Source organism: Cucurbita moschata, unplaced genomic scaffold, assembly GCF_002738365.1.
Source record: "Cucurbita moschata cultivar Rifu unplaced genomic scaffold, Cmos_1.0 Cmo_Scf00160, whole genome shotgun sequence".
NCBI classification, from domain to species: domain Eukaryota; kingdom Viridiplantae; phylum Streptophyta; class Magnoliopsida; order Cucurbitales; family Cucurbitaceae; genus Cucurbita; species Cucurbita moschata.
Genome location: NW_019268676.1, coordinates 51,892 through 65,177, shown reverse-complemented (window position 1 = coordinate 65,177; position 13,286 = coordinate 51,892). Strand labels below are relative to the sequence as shown.

Below are 13,286 nucleotides of genomic sequence, written 5' to 3'. Positions count from 1 at the left end.
TCGAGATGTGAAACAAAAAGCTTTTTGTTTTTATATCGAGATGTGAAACAAAAAGTTAAGGGCTTCAGAAGAACTGCATGACCAAAATATGTGTATTGTATGGAGTACCTTGCCACGATACGGACCCGAGTTCGATTCTCGACTGGTGCATTTTGAAGATTAGCTATAATGATATTAATGCATAATGTTCAAACTTGGGTTTGTCACAATATCGTTTATATTTATAGATTTCACGAATAGCACTATCGAGCTTTTTTTTTTTTTTTAAATCGTGAGGTGAAACTAAAAGTTAAGGGCTTCAGTAGAACTACATGACCAAAATACTAGTACGTTATGGATATGCCTAAAGGTACCTGCACCAGTGGTCTAGTGGTAGAATAGTACCCTGCCACGGTACAAACTCGAGTTCGATTCTCGGTTGGTGCATCTTGAAGATTGGCAATGATGATATTAATGCAAAATGTTCAAACTTGTGTTTGTTACAACATTGTTTATATTTATAAATTCACGAGTAGGACTATCAAGCTTTTTGTTTTTAAATCGAGAAGTGAAATTAAAGGTGAAGGGCTTCGGAAGAACTGCATGACCAAAATACGAGTACGTTATGGATCTTCTTTAAGGTAGATGCACTAGTGGTCTAGTGGTAGAATAGTACCCTGCCACGGTACGAGCACATCTTGAAGATTGGCAATGATGATATTAATGCAAAATGTTCAAACTTGTGTTTGTTACAGCATTGTTTATATTTATAAATTTCACGAGTAGGACTATCAAGCTTTTTGTTTTTAAATCGAGAAGTGAAATTAAAGGTGAAGGGCTTCGGAAGAACTGCATGACCAAAATACGAGTACGTTATGGATCTTCTTTAAGGTAGATGCACTAGTGGTCTAGTGGTAGAATAGTACCCTGCCACGGTACGAGCACATCTTGAAGATTGGCAATGATGATATTAATGCAAAATGTTCAAACTTGTGTTTGTTACAGCATTGTTTATATTTATAAATTTCACGAGTAGGACTATCAAGCTTTTTGTTTTTAAATCGAGAAGTGAAATTAAAGGTGAAGGGCTTCGGAAGAACTGGATGACCAAAATACGAGTACGTTATGGATCTTCTTTAAGGTAGATGCGCTAGTGGTCTATTGGTAGAATAGTATCCTGCCACGGTACAGACCCGAGTTCGAGCATCTTGAAGATTAGCAATGTTGATATGAGGTACATCCTGAGTTTGATTCTACGTTGGAGCAATGATGATCCCTAAACTATTATTCTTAAGGTAGAAAGTTATACCAAAGACAAACACTTTTAATCCCTACTTCCCTTTTTTTTCAAAATTTCTTGTGGTTTGTTATATCAAAGCTATAATTCTAATAATTTTTTAGTTTAAAAAATAAAAGATCAAAGATTTGAGTTTTTCCCTTCTTTTTAAAAAATGCATACACAAATATCATATTAATTTCTTGTGGTCTGTTTATCAAACCTATAATTCTAATAATTTTTTAGATTAAAAAATAAAAGATTAAAGATTTGAGTTTTTCCCTCCATATTAATTTCTTGTGGTCAGTTATATCAAAGCTATAATTCTAATAATTTTTTAGTTTAAAAATAAAAGATCAAAGATTTGAGTTTTTCCCTTTTTTTTTTCAAAAATGCATACACAAATACCATATTAATTTCTTGTGGTCTGTTATATCAAAGCTATAATTCTAATAATTTTTTAGTTTAAAAAATAAAAGATCTAGATTTGAGTTTCTCTTGACACTAATACCTCAACATTAAACAAGGTATTAGTGTTGAGAAATAGAGCCAAATTTACAACAGTAACATAAGTTTAAAATAATCCTTATTAAGTTAACAAATTTACATTTGGAGTTAATTTCTCATTTCTTATCCCTTTAGGTTGGTTGATGTATTTATTTTAACCTTAAGTTTCAATTTTATTCAAAATATTCGAAATGAAATTAAAATTTGATTCATCGGCAACTGCATACATGACAATACATGACATGATTACTATGCATGAAAGAATTCATTTATAACGTTTCATAAACGGTGCTATAGGCTTAAATGTTCATAATAAATTTATTAAAACAATATTGTTATGGATGGAAAATAGATAAGATGAGTTTAAATAGTGCCCTTGTCTAACCTAAGGATCATTAAAAATAACTTGAATGCAACTTCCTTAACTTTGGTTCCTTGGCCTTCAAAGCGACGTTGTCATCTGTAAATGGGTGTCTTACCTTTACATGAAAATAAGAGTAGCACATGGTTTGAGTACTTTAATAAATACTCAATAAGTAACCTCACTGTTAGGGTCGGAAAATGAATCATGTGTAATATAGTTGGACCTATCCTTTCATAAATGCATTGTGACATGGGTTTGGGCTTTGCTTTTCAGTCCGAGCAGGGTTGAATATGTTGTACTATCCTACACACGACCCATGAATGTGCACATTGGCCACTAGGTAGGCTCGTATAAGAGTACTCTGTGGGCTGGCTCGTCGAGCTTGTGCACACTCACACTACCAAATACCATGAAGGGAAAAGACCCACATAATATCATAAGGAACATAAAATTGTAAGGTATGTGTCTGTACTAATCATAATGGGAAAGTATCTCGATGCACCTCCCATTCATAATACATGATTTTCTAATGTCTCGTAGTCATAGAGGGTACGTATTAACATAGTTTACATGACATGATACATGAAGGTTAATGCATCAAATAATATCGAAAACATAACATTGTTCTATGACATAACATAATCCTAGAATAGTGTATATGATATCATAGCATCACTTGTATGCAACATAACAACAAAATTCTCCATTTATTATTCTCTAAAAAAAATAGTCATTTTAAATAAATTTGTTAATATATACGTTTTATTTTTAGATATAAACTATCCATTGGTTTTGATCAACTCATGTTATTAGAAATTGAAGTAGAACCACGTTGCCCTAAATTGAACTCATTTCATCTACTCTAGTAAGAAAAATATAAACTTAATCTGTGCCTAAATTATAAACTCAAAATTTGATAACATAATTTTAAAATCTAAGAAAAACAACACAAAAATATAGTCCAAGTCATAAATAAATAGTTGAATCAACAATAATGTTGGGAAACGAGACAAAAATAAAGCAACCCTAATGACATAAATAAATTAGTTCAATTAGCGAGAAAAAAAAAAAACTAATCCAAAAGTAAAAGACATTTGTTATTACATAAATAAAACAAATGAAAGCAACACATTCAACCCACCCAAGCTTGGAAGACATCAAACCCATTGGAGTTTGGAATGGAAAATATATAGATTTCTTCATCTTTAGAAACATATAAAACTTGGAAATGGAACTTAAAAAATCTCTCTTTGAGGCAGGGAACGAGACAGGTCAAGGGAGTTAGGAGGGGACAAGAATGGAGAATATAATCTCGGTCTCTAGTCCTAATTATGTAATAGGGAAAATTTTCTCCTCACTCCTTCCCTCATTCCCTGTTTAAAGATTACTATGGAGAAATACATTTTGAACATTCAACTGATGTGTGAACTATTTTCGAGAAGTAGCAATAGTGAGTAAGCAACGAAGTGTAGTAAACTTTGTTGTATTAGAAAATGTCTCTTTGTAATCAATATCTTCAACCTGAGTATACCCCTTTACTACCGGATAAACTTTATAACGTTCAACAGAACAATCAGAGTTGTGTTTAATCTTGTACACCCAACGATAGCCAATAGCTTTATGGCCAGGTGGTAGAGGAACGAGAGACCAAGTATGATTACGTTCCAAAGTTGCAATTTCAGCATTCATAGCCTGCTGCCATAATGGGTCGCCAACTACCTCATCATAAGTTTTAACTTATGTCGGGCTGTAATAAGAGATAGAAAAGCAGATTGAGTAGGAAAAACACTAGAGAAAGAAAGGTAATGATGAAGGGGATGCCTGGTGCTCATGTTGGGACTTGAGCTAGAGGTTAAATAATTGGCTGCATAAGACATCTCATAATTATTATGCCAAGCTGAAGGTTGTTTGGTACGAGTAGAACATCGGAGTGAAACTGGTGTATCAGGAGGGATAGGATTATAATTAGTGGGTGAATCTGGAGAAGGAATAGAAAGTGGAGGAGATGACAAAATAGAAAGTGGGATAGGATTAGAATAGATGTTTGAGTAGGATGAATCATGAAGTGGTAAAACGAGAGTCGAAGAAACTAATGTCAAAGTTTGTGAAGCTGATGAAAAAGGAAAAACATCTTCACATAATTTAACATCACAGTGGATAAATAATTTGTGAGCTTGTATGTCATACAACTTGGAGCCTTTGCAACCATCAGTATATCCTATGAAAACACCAGAAATTGCCCGAGATTCAAATTTTTGCTTAGGATGTACTACAATTGCATAACATTTACATTAAAAAACTTTAAGAAGATGAAATGTAGGTGGTTGTTTGTAGAGTGCTTCAAGGGGTGTCTTGTTAGATAAAAATGGTGATGGTGTTCTATTTATAAGATTAACAACAATTAAAATGCACTCTCCCAAAAAATTAAGTGGAACGTGTGACTGAAAGAGGAGAGAGAGACCTAGCTACATTTAGGATATGATGATAGCTACATTTAGGATACGACGATGCTTACGCTCTACGACTCATCTTTGTTGTGGAGTATAGACACAAGTGCGCTGAAATTCAATGCCACACAAAGTAAAAAATGGTTGTAAAGACAGAAATTCAGTCCCATTGTCTGACCGTACTATCTTGATAGTAGTATGAAATTGAGTTTGAACGAATTTAACAAAGTTCATAAACAAATGATGTACTTCTAATTCATGTTGCATAAGAAAATCCCAAGTACATTGAGTAAAATCATCAACAATATTGAGAAGAAAACGCAAACCAAAATGCATAGGAATNCTTTAATCAACACTCCGAGTCGAAACCCCTTTGTGGTAGTAGAGCTCCCGAGCAGCTCCCCACCTTGACCAGTACACTAGAAAAAATCATCGCTTCCTTCTTCTACTAAGTTTCCATCTCCCCACCTTAACCAGTACACTATTAAAGGAGAAAGGTGTAAGTATACAAATATACTTAGTAACCAACCTACTTGTAGGCCCTTTGTAAGTCCCGAAGTTCTAATTGATTCCTCATTAATCATCTACCATTGTTGTCCCTAGTGTCTCTTCGAGATTTGTTCCTAAAACAAAAAGTCGCTTTGGCCGAGTGGTTAAGGCGTGTGCCTGCTAAGTACATGGGGTTTCCCCACGAGAGTTCGAATCTCTCAGGCGACGAAAAGTTTATTTTTTTGTACTAGCCAAAGGCCACCGCTAAAACATGTTGTCCACTTTGGCTCGTTACTTCACGACCTCATAGAGGTATTCACACCTTTATGTGTGGAATGTTTTGTTCCCTCTCAAATATGTTGAATCTGGGATGGAAGCGATGAAAAGATAAAATTTTTTACACTTTAAAAAACATACAACACCTGGGTCAGAAATTTCAAAGTTATTTACAAACTGGAAAAATGGCTTGGAATACAAAAGAATTCAAAATCAACCGAAAAAATTATACAACTAATTGAAGTCCGAGGTCTAATACAACTAACGTACACTCCGAGTCGACACCCCTTTGTGATAGTAGAGCTCCCGAGTATCTCCCCGCCTTGACAAGTAACTGAACTAGAAAAGGAGAAAGGTGTAAGTATAAAAATATACTTAGTAACCAACCTACTTGTAGGCCCGCATAGCTTCCTTCTACTACCAGGTTTCCACGACTTTCCTTTGGTCTACAGGAAGTTTGGGTATACCCTTTACTGTGCTCTAAGCTACCGTGTAGGTCTCGAAGTTCTAACTGATTCCTCATTAATCATCTACCTTTGTTGTCCCTAGTATCTCTTCGAGATTCAATCCTAAAATAAAAAAGTTGCTTTGAACGAGTGGTTAAGGCGTGTGCCTACTAAGTACATGGGGTTTCCTCGCGAGAGTTTGAATCTCCTAGGCGACGAAAAGTTCATTTTTTTGTAATAGCAAAGCGACTCGTTTATAAGGAATACTTTTTTATAAGATATTGTCCACTTTGTCTCGTTACCTCACGATCTCATAGAGGTATTCACACCCTAGTTATAAGGAATGCTTCCTTCCCCTCTCAAACCAATGTTGGATCTCGAGAAATCGAACTGCGATGAAAAGATAAATTTAAAACGACGTACAACACCTGTGTCAGAAATTTCAAGATATTTACAAACGAAAAAGATTATACAACTAATTGATTTCTGATATGAATCCAACAACTGATCAGTTCTGTGTACCCGAACGAGCAATTGCAAGAAGTAATACAAAGAAGATTCAAGAATCAAATGAAGAAAATATTGGAGTGACTGATATTGGAAAGTAATTCGAAGACTTGGCTTTGGTAGTTGAACTACCAATTAAGACAATTTATGAATTACCTTATTTTCTTCGATTTGTATTTAATAGCATTTATTAGCATTTATTAGTTGTTGGTGGCTGAAATTTATTTTGTTAGGGTTATCTTTTGGTCCTATTTAGAGGCATGTAATATTCATGTTTGGATGTTTTTTTGGTTGAATACAGACAAAACCTTTGTGTTTTTCTTGATACCCTTTTGGTGTTATTCTTTTCAAACCTTGCTTTAGGTTTGATATTTAAACTGATTCATTGAATTAGTTTTGATCAAGCTAATTCTGGAGTGAATTATCTTGGTATCTAAAAGTGACAATCATAGATTCCAAGTTCGATCTAAGAGTCATTCATCTTCTAACCAGCTCTTGGTTGGAATCAATCCGTTAAGTTAGCTTTCTCTGTGAACGTTTTGGCAAGGATTCTAGAAGGACCTCTAGTTTTGCAAAATCCAGCGTTGTTGGCGCTTATCATTTGGTATCAGATCATTTGGTCGATGTTCTTTGGCCGCACTAGAGGTGAAATATCTTTATTGTTATTTTTTTTTCTATCAATTTTTTTCTCTCTCAGATTATCGAAAAAAAAAAAACCAACGTCTACATTCTTGACCTAGTACCAAAATCCTACCTTTGAGTGTTAAACACGAGTGTCCCTGAGTGAAATTTTTGTGAGAAGTGTGGAGAGGCCTCTTGATAACAAAATGTCACATAATGGAGAAGGAGAACCCGTACCAGATCTTAATACAACCATTCTTCAAGCTATTCAAGATATGATGGAAATGATGATGGAAAGATAGACAAGAAAGAAGGGCGCAACAACAAAGACAAGAATGAAGATTACGAGAAGATGAAAGTATAGTAGTACAAGAAAGACAAGTTGAAGGAAGATGGAGAGGAAGAAATAACCATGCAACTATTATGCAACCTAGAAGGATGGAAAGAGTACATGAAGATAGAGATGGAGGAGTTAAACTCAAAATCTCACCATAGAGGGGTGTCGACCCGGAGTGTATCTATCCACCTTGACCAACTAGAAAAGGAGAAAGGTGTAAGTATAAAAATATACTTGGTAACCAACCTACTTGTAGGCCCTCGTTGCTTCCTTCTTCTACTAGGTTTCCACGACTTTCCTTTGGTCTATAGAAAGTTCGGGCCTACCCTTTATTGTGCTCTAAGCTACCGTGTAGGTCCGAAAGTTCTAATTGATTCCTCATTAATCATCTACCCTTGTTGTCCCGAGTGCCTCTTCGAGATTCGTTCCTAAAACAAAAAAGTCGCTTTGGCCATGTCCAAATAATATGAAATTAAGAAAACCTAAAATAATACAAATGTCCAAATAATCATATCAATGCATTCTAATATATCATCATACAATCCGCATCCGAATATCCTACCAATTTAAACTCAACATTTCTAGGATACTATCATCCTAAATTAATAGTCATAAGCAAATATTTAAATATTCTTTTAAGTGCATGTAAATGAGATTCCTTGGGACAGGATTGAAACCTAGCACAAAGAGCAGTGTCGAACCCATTATGCATCCATTTAGAAAATTATTAAGAAGGATTAGTAGAACCAAATATGATATCATCAAGATATATTTACACTAATAGCATATCATTTTCTTTAATATTAATAAAAGAGCAGTGTCGAGTTTACCCGTTTTAAAATCATTCCGAATAAGAAAATTACTAAGTCTAACACAAGCTCTTAGAGCTTGTTTAAGCCATAAAGAACCTTTTTCAACTTAGACATGATGTGGAAAATCAAAATTTTCAAATCGGGAGATTGTTATTCGTAAACTTCCTCCATGATATACCAATTTAAGGATGAACTTCTCACATCTATTTGATACAATATAAAATTTTTGTAAGAAGCAACAACAAGTAACATTCTAATAGTTTCTAATCTATCAACCGGTGCAAAAGTTTCTTCATAGTCTATACCTCCTCCTGACAATAACCTTGAGCTACAAGCTTTATTTGTATTGATATTCTCATTTTCATCAATTTTATTTCTAAAAACTTGTAATAATAGAAATATTAGAGGGCCGAAGGACTAATTCCCAAACTTTGTTCCTTTCAAATTGATTAAGTTCATCTTGCATAACTCAAATCCAAAACTCATCATTTTCAGCATTCTTAAGTCTTTTTGGTTAAATTTGAGAAACAAAAGCAAGATTATCAAATAAATTAATAGAAGAACGAGTTTTCACTTGTTCGAGATCACCAATAATCAAGTCCTTGGGATGAGATAAGGCATATCTGAAGAAATTTCTTCCTTCTTTTCATTTGAGCTCACCTCTTCTTTACTTGAATAGTTTCTTTGCCTTTGTCATTGACAAGTAAATCTCCAGAATTTCTTTCTAAATCATCACTCTAAATATACTCATTAGAAAGAGTATTACATTGATCTAGCAAATTCTTTCAAAGTACCCGTGTTCCTTTCAATAGGAGTCCTTGGACAAGAGAAGTCATGATAAAAAGCATTATCTTTGCAAAATATTTCAAAACATCATTCTTATGTTTTACTGTTAAAACCCAAATAAATCTCGAAAAATATCAACCATCACAGGCATAGTAATTCCCTCCTTATGTAGCTATTTTAGGAGGGCCCAATAAGTCCATATGTAATAGTTGAAGAGGTCCAGTACAAATCACATTTTTAGATTGGGAAGAAAACTTGGTTTGTCACAAATTTTATCTTCTTCAAATTTAAATTGAGGAAGGCTTCTCATTAATGAATTTGTTGAGATATTTGAAATCAAGTACATACTAGCCTGTCCTAATCTTCTATGCCATAGCCAAGAGTTATTGTGCAAAGCCGAAAGACATTTATCTTGTAGGACAATAATTTAAATCATTAGTTTACACACTGTCATCTCTTTTTCCAATGAACAAAACTTTTTTATCAGTAACATTTTTAATTATGCAATTATTTTTATCAAATATAACTCTAAAACCTTTATCACATAATTGACTAATGCTCAGCAAGTCATGCTTTAAACCATCAGTTTAAAATAGATTTTCAATAAGAGTACAAGTGTCATTAGCTACAGTACCCTCACCAATTATTTTACCCTTCTTGTTATCACCAAAGGTTATTAAGCCACCATCCTTCTTGGAAAAATTCACAAACTTGAATTGATTTCTAGTCATGTGTCAACCACTATCCAAGTACCACTTATTTTTATTGGAGGCTTTCAAACAAACCTCATCCTCTTGTTCATCCTCTTTGTCACTATGAACCATGAAGCAAATATTTGCTACTTTTTCATCACATGCACTTTCATCACAATCATCCCAAGTAGTGTAGCCCTCATTGCTTTTTCCTTGGATTTCTTAGATGATTTGAGGAGAGACAATCCGTTCTTATATGACCCTGCTTTTTTCATTCATAGCATATTATCTCATCATGTTTTCATAGCATATGACCCTGCTTTTTTCACCCTGCTATTTTTTATACTTACGTGTGAAGTATGCAACATCATCTTCATTAGGAGCTTCCTCATCGTTGGAGTCAACTTCCAATGTGATGGACTTTAGGGCTATTCTTTTCTTCTTTTTGGATTCCTCTATCATGTGCTCATTCATGGTAATCTCATGTGTCATGAGAGAACCAACAAGTTCATCCAAAGGAAGCTTTGTGAGATCCTTTGCTTCCCAACTTTTAGGCAGAGACCTGAGAATTTTCCTTACATTTTCCGGAGTAGAATATATTTTTCCAAGATTTTTCAAAGCATTTAGAATATTAGGAAATCTAGTAAAGATATCACCTATAGATTCATTTGCATCCAATTTAAATAGTTCATAATTATAAACTAACATGTTAATCTTTCTTTCTTTAACTTGATTTGTTCCCTCAAGAGTTTTTCAAGTTTCATACGTCGAAGAACACATAGATACTCTACTAAATTCATCCTTACTTAGGACATAATAAAGACATTTGTAGCATTAGTATTAAAATAACACTTTTTCACTCATCAGATTCATCCTCCATTTAATTATTGGGATGTAAGGGTCTTTGCTAACACTTAACCATAATTGATAACTGATAATCAACCGATTGCAAACAAATTAGCTTTACAATAAGTATAATTTTTTCCATCAAAGTAAGGAGGCCTAGAGATTGATTGTTCTTCACAAAAACCATTATTAACACATAGGTTTACCATAAACTCTAACAATAAAGTTTACATAAAAAATCTATAAGAGCAACCTGCTCTAATACCAATTGTTGGATCGGTATGGCAACCCTAGAGGGGTGAATAGACTTTTAACAATAAAGTTAAGTGATTAATTTTTTTTAGTATGATTTATTTTTTTTAAAAAAAATAAGTAGAAGATGATAATTAATACAACAAAATAGTTCAAGAAATAACAATAAGCAATTATGAAAAACTTATCACATGCAATAAATCACAATAAGAATTTCGAGATTAAACATGAAAGAGTTGGAAAATATAACACTGTAGTTTTGTAGTGGTTCGGTCAAACTCGACCTACTCCACTCCCCAAGCGCCTCTTGAGAATTTTAAAAAACTTTTCTCGACTCTTTCCTCGGATCAAAACCCAACCGCTACACCCCGCTCTTTTTACGAGTTCAAGAGCAAACTCAATCCTTTCCACGGCTTAGGAACAAACAATTACAAGTATCTGAATTTTGTAGGAACACACCATAACCATCTAAAAGAGTAGATTTACAATTTGATCACTCACAACTATTTTCTCACAATAGAATCAAAAACTCTTTCAAGAATAAGATGAAGAAAAATAAACTTGGAAGCTTGGAGAGAGAGCAACAATGGAAACTTTAGAAAAATTGAGATAAAAAAAAATTATGAAATATGAAAGTTGTGTTAAAGTATAGGGGAGATGATGAGTTTAAATAGAGAAGTAGAAGCAAAAATAGGATTTAATATGGATTATTAGAAAGAGAAATGGGAGGTAGAACATTAAAACATTCTTGTATTTTATTGTGTTCAAACAAAAATGAAAGGTACACGATTAATAAAAATAATGCGAGAATAAATATGTTTCCAAAATTTATATATATATATATATATATTCAAATATTTAAATATTTAAATATGATATAAAATTAATAAAAATAATGTGAATAACGATTTTTTATTTTATTTTTATAATTCAAATTATATATGATCGTTGTTATAAAACCTGGCTTTTAAAAGTAATTAAAAGCTCCCTCTAAGTGTCCTACTTTGATTGGTTAATGATTCAATTTTGCCGCCACATCAGCACGTCAGACATTTTGTTTGGACCGTAACTTCTTCGTTTTGGCTCTTATTTGAGTAATAGAAAAACGCGTTGGAATCGTTATTTCCAACTTTTACACTTTAGACTGATAATTGTTAACAATTAGGTGTAGGTTTGTTATCATCAAAACATTAATTAATTAATTAATTAATTTGAGATTAAGGACCAAAAATCTCATATGACCTAAGTCAGTCCTATCAAACTCTTTCTTCATGAACATTTAAACTCCAATAATTATTCATCATCTCAAATAAATAAAGATCATCAACATAAATGCCTACAATAAGAATTTTGCCTCCCTTCCTCTTGATGAAGAGTGTCTGCTAATTGGAACTGCTTTTGAATCCTTTCTTAATGAAGTATGATTCTTTTCGACTAAACGTATGTTCTAGGTGCTTGTTTTAACCCATAGAGAGCCTTTTGGAGTTTGTACACCATCCCCTCACTTCCCATTTGGAATTAGCATTTTGGTTGTTCAACAAAAATATCTTCTTTTAACTCGTCAAAAAGTTGATTTGACATCTAACCGATAGAGTTTCCAATCTTTCTAGGCTGCAAAAGCAATTATCATTCTAACAGTATCTATTCTGGCCACAGGTGCATACACTTCCGTAAAATCAATTCATTACTCTTGTGTGTAGCCTTTTACCGTCAATCTTGCTTTGTATTTATCAACTTCTCCAGATTCATTTACCTTGCTCTTATAAATCCATTTCTCTCTTATTTTCTTTGCTCCCCGCCGGTAGAACCTCCAAGTTTTGTGTCTCGTTTTTTTTTTTTTTTCATTGGATTTGATTTCTTCATTCATAACCAATCTCCATTTTGGACTTTTGACAACTTCCTCAAAATGCACCGGATCTGAAATCACTAAGAATTCCTTTTCTTCATCCTCTTCAGATAAGCCTTCACCGAAATTATAATATGCATACCATACAGGTGGATGTCGATTTCTCTCATCCCTTATTGACAAATTTTGTGAAATAGCTACTAGAAAAGTGTTATCAGCAACTAGTTCGACGGTTTCAGCAACTAGTTCAGTTGTTTCCTCCGTGATTTCTCCCTCTTCGTTTTCAGCAACTGGTTCAATTGTTTCAGCAATCAGTTTTGTCCTTTCCTCTGTGATTTCTCCTTCTTCAGCTGTGTTCTCATAAATTTTAATATTTTTCTCAGTCCAATTTTGATCGAAGAATGACTAAGCCTGAAACCTAAACAATTTGAGTTTGATGATATTATTGAATATTGAACTTGGCTAAACAATTTGAGTTTGATGATATTATTGAATATTGAACTTTGCTTTTATAGCCTTACCAATAACTAAGAGAAATAAAGAGTAGATAAACTAAATAGCTAAAAATAATCTAACTATATGAGAAATAAGGAGTAGATAAACTAAATAGCTAAAAATAATCTAACTATATGAGAAATAAAGAGTAGATAAACTAAATAGCTAAAAATAATCTAACTATATGAGAAATAAAGAGTAGATAAACTAAATAGATAAACTCGCTTTACAAGGAAAACACACAGTTAAACACCTAGGGTTAAGACATAATGTATAATACATATATACAAGTAAAAAAACTCAACGGG

The 13,286-nt window shown here is 33.3% G+C and overlaps 2 non-coding genes across 2 annotated transcripts; both read left to right on the top strand.

Annotated features, from left to right (window-relative positions):
- Positions 1–355: 355 nt before the first annotated feature.
- Positions 356–426, top strand: TRNAG-GCC. The gene has a single exon. It is a non-coding gene; the product is annotated as a tRNA-Gly (tRNA).
- Positions 427–5,208: 4,782 nt separating this feature from the next.
- Positions 5,209–5,290, top strand: TRNAS-GCU. The gene has a single exon. It is a non-coding gene; the product is annotated as a tRNA-Ser (tRNA).
- Positions 5,291–13,286: the final 7,996 nt, after the last annotated feature.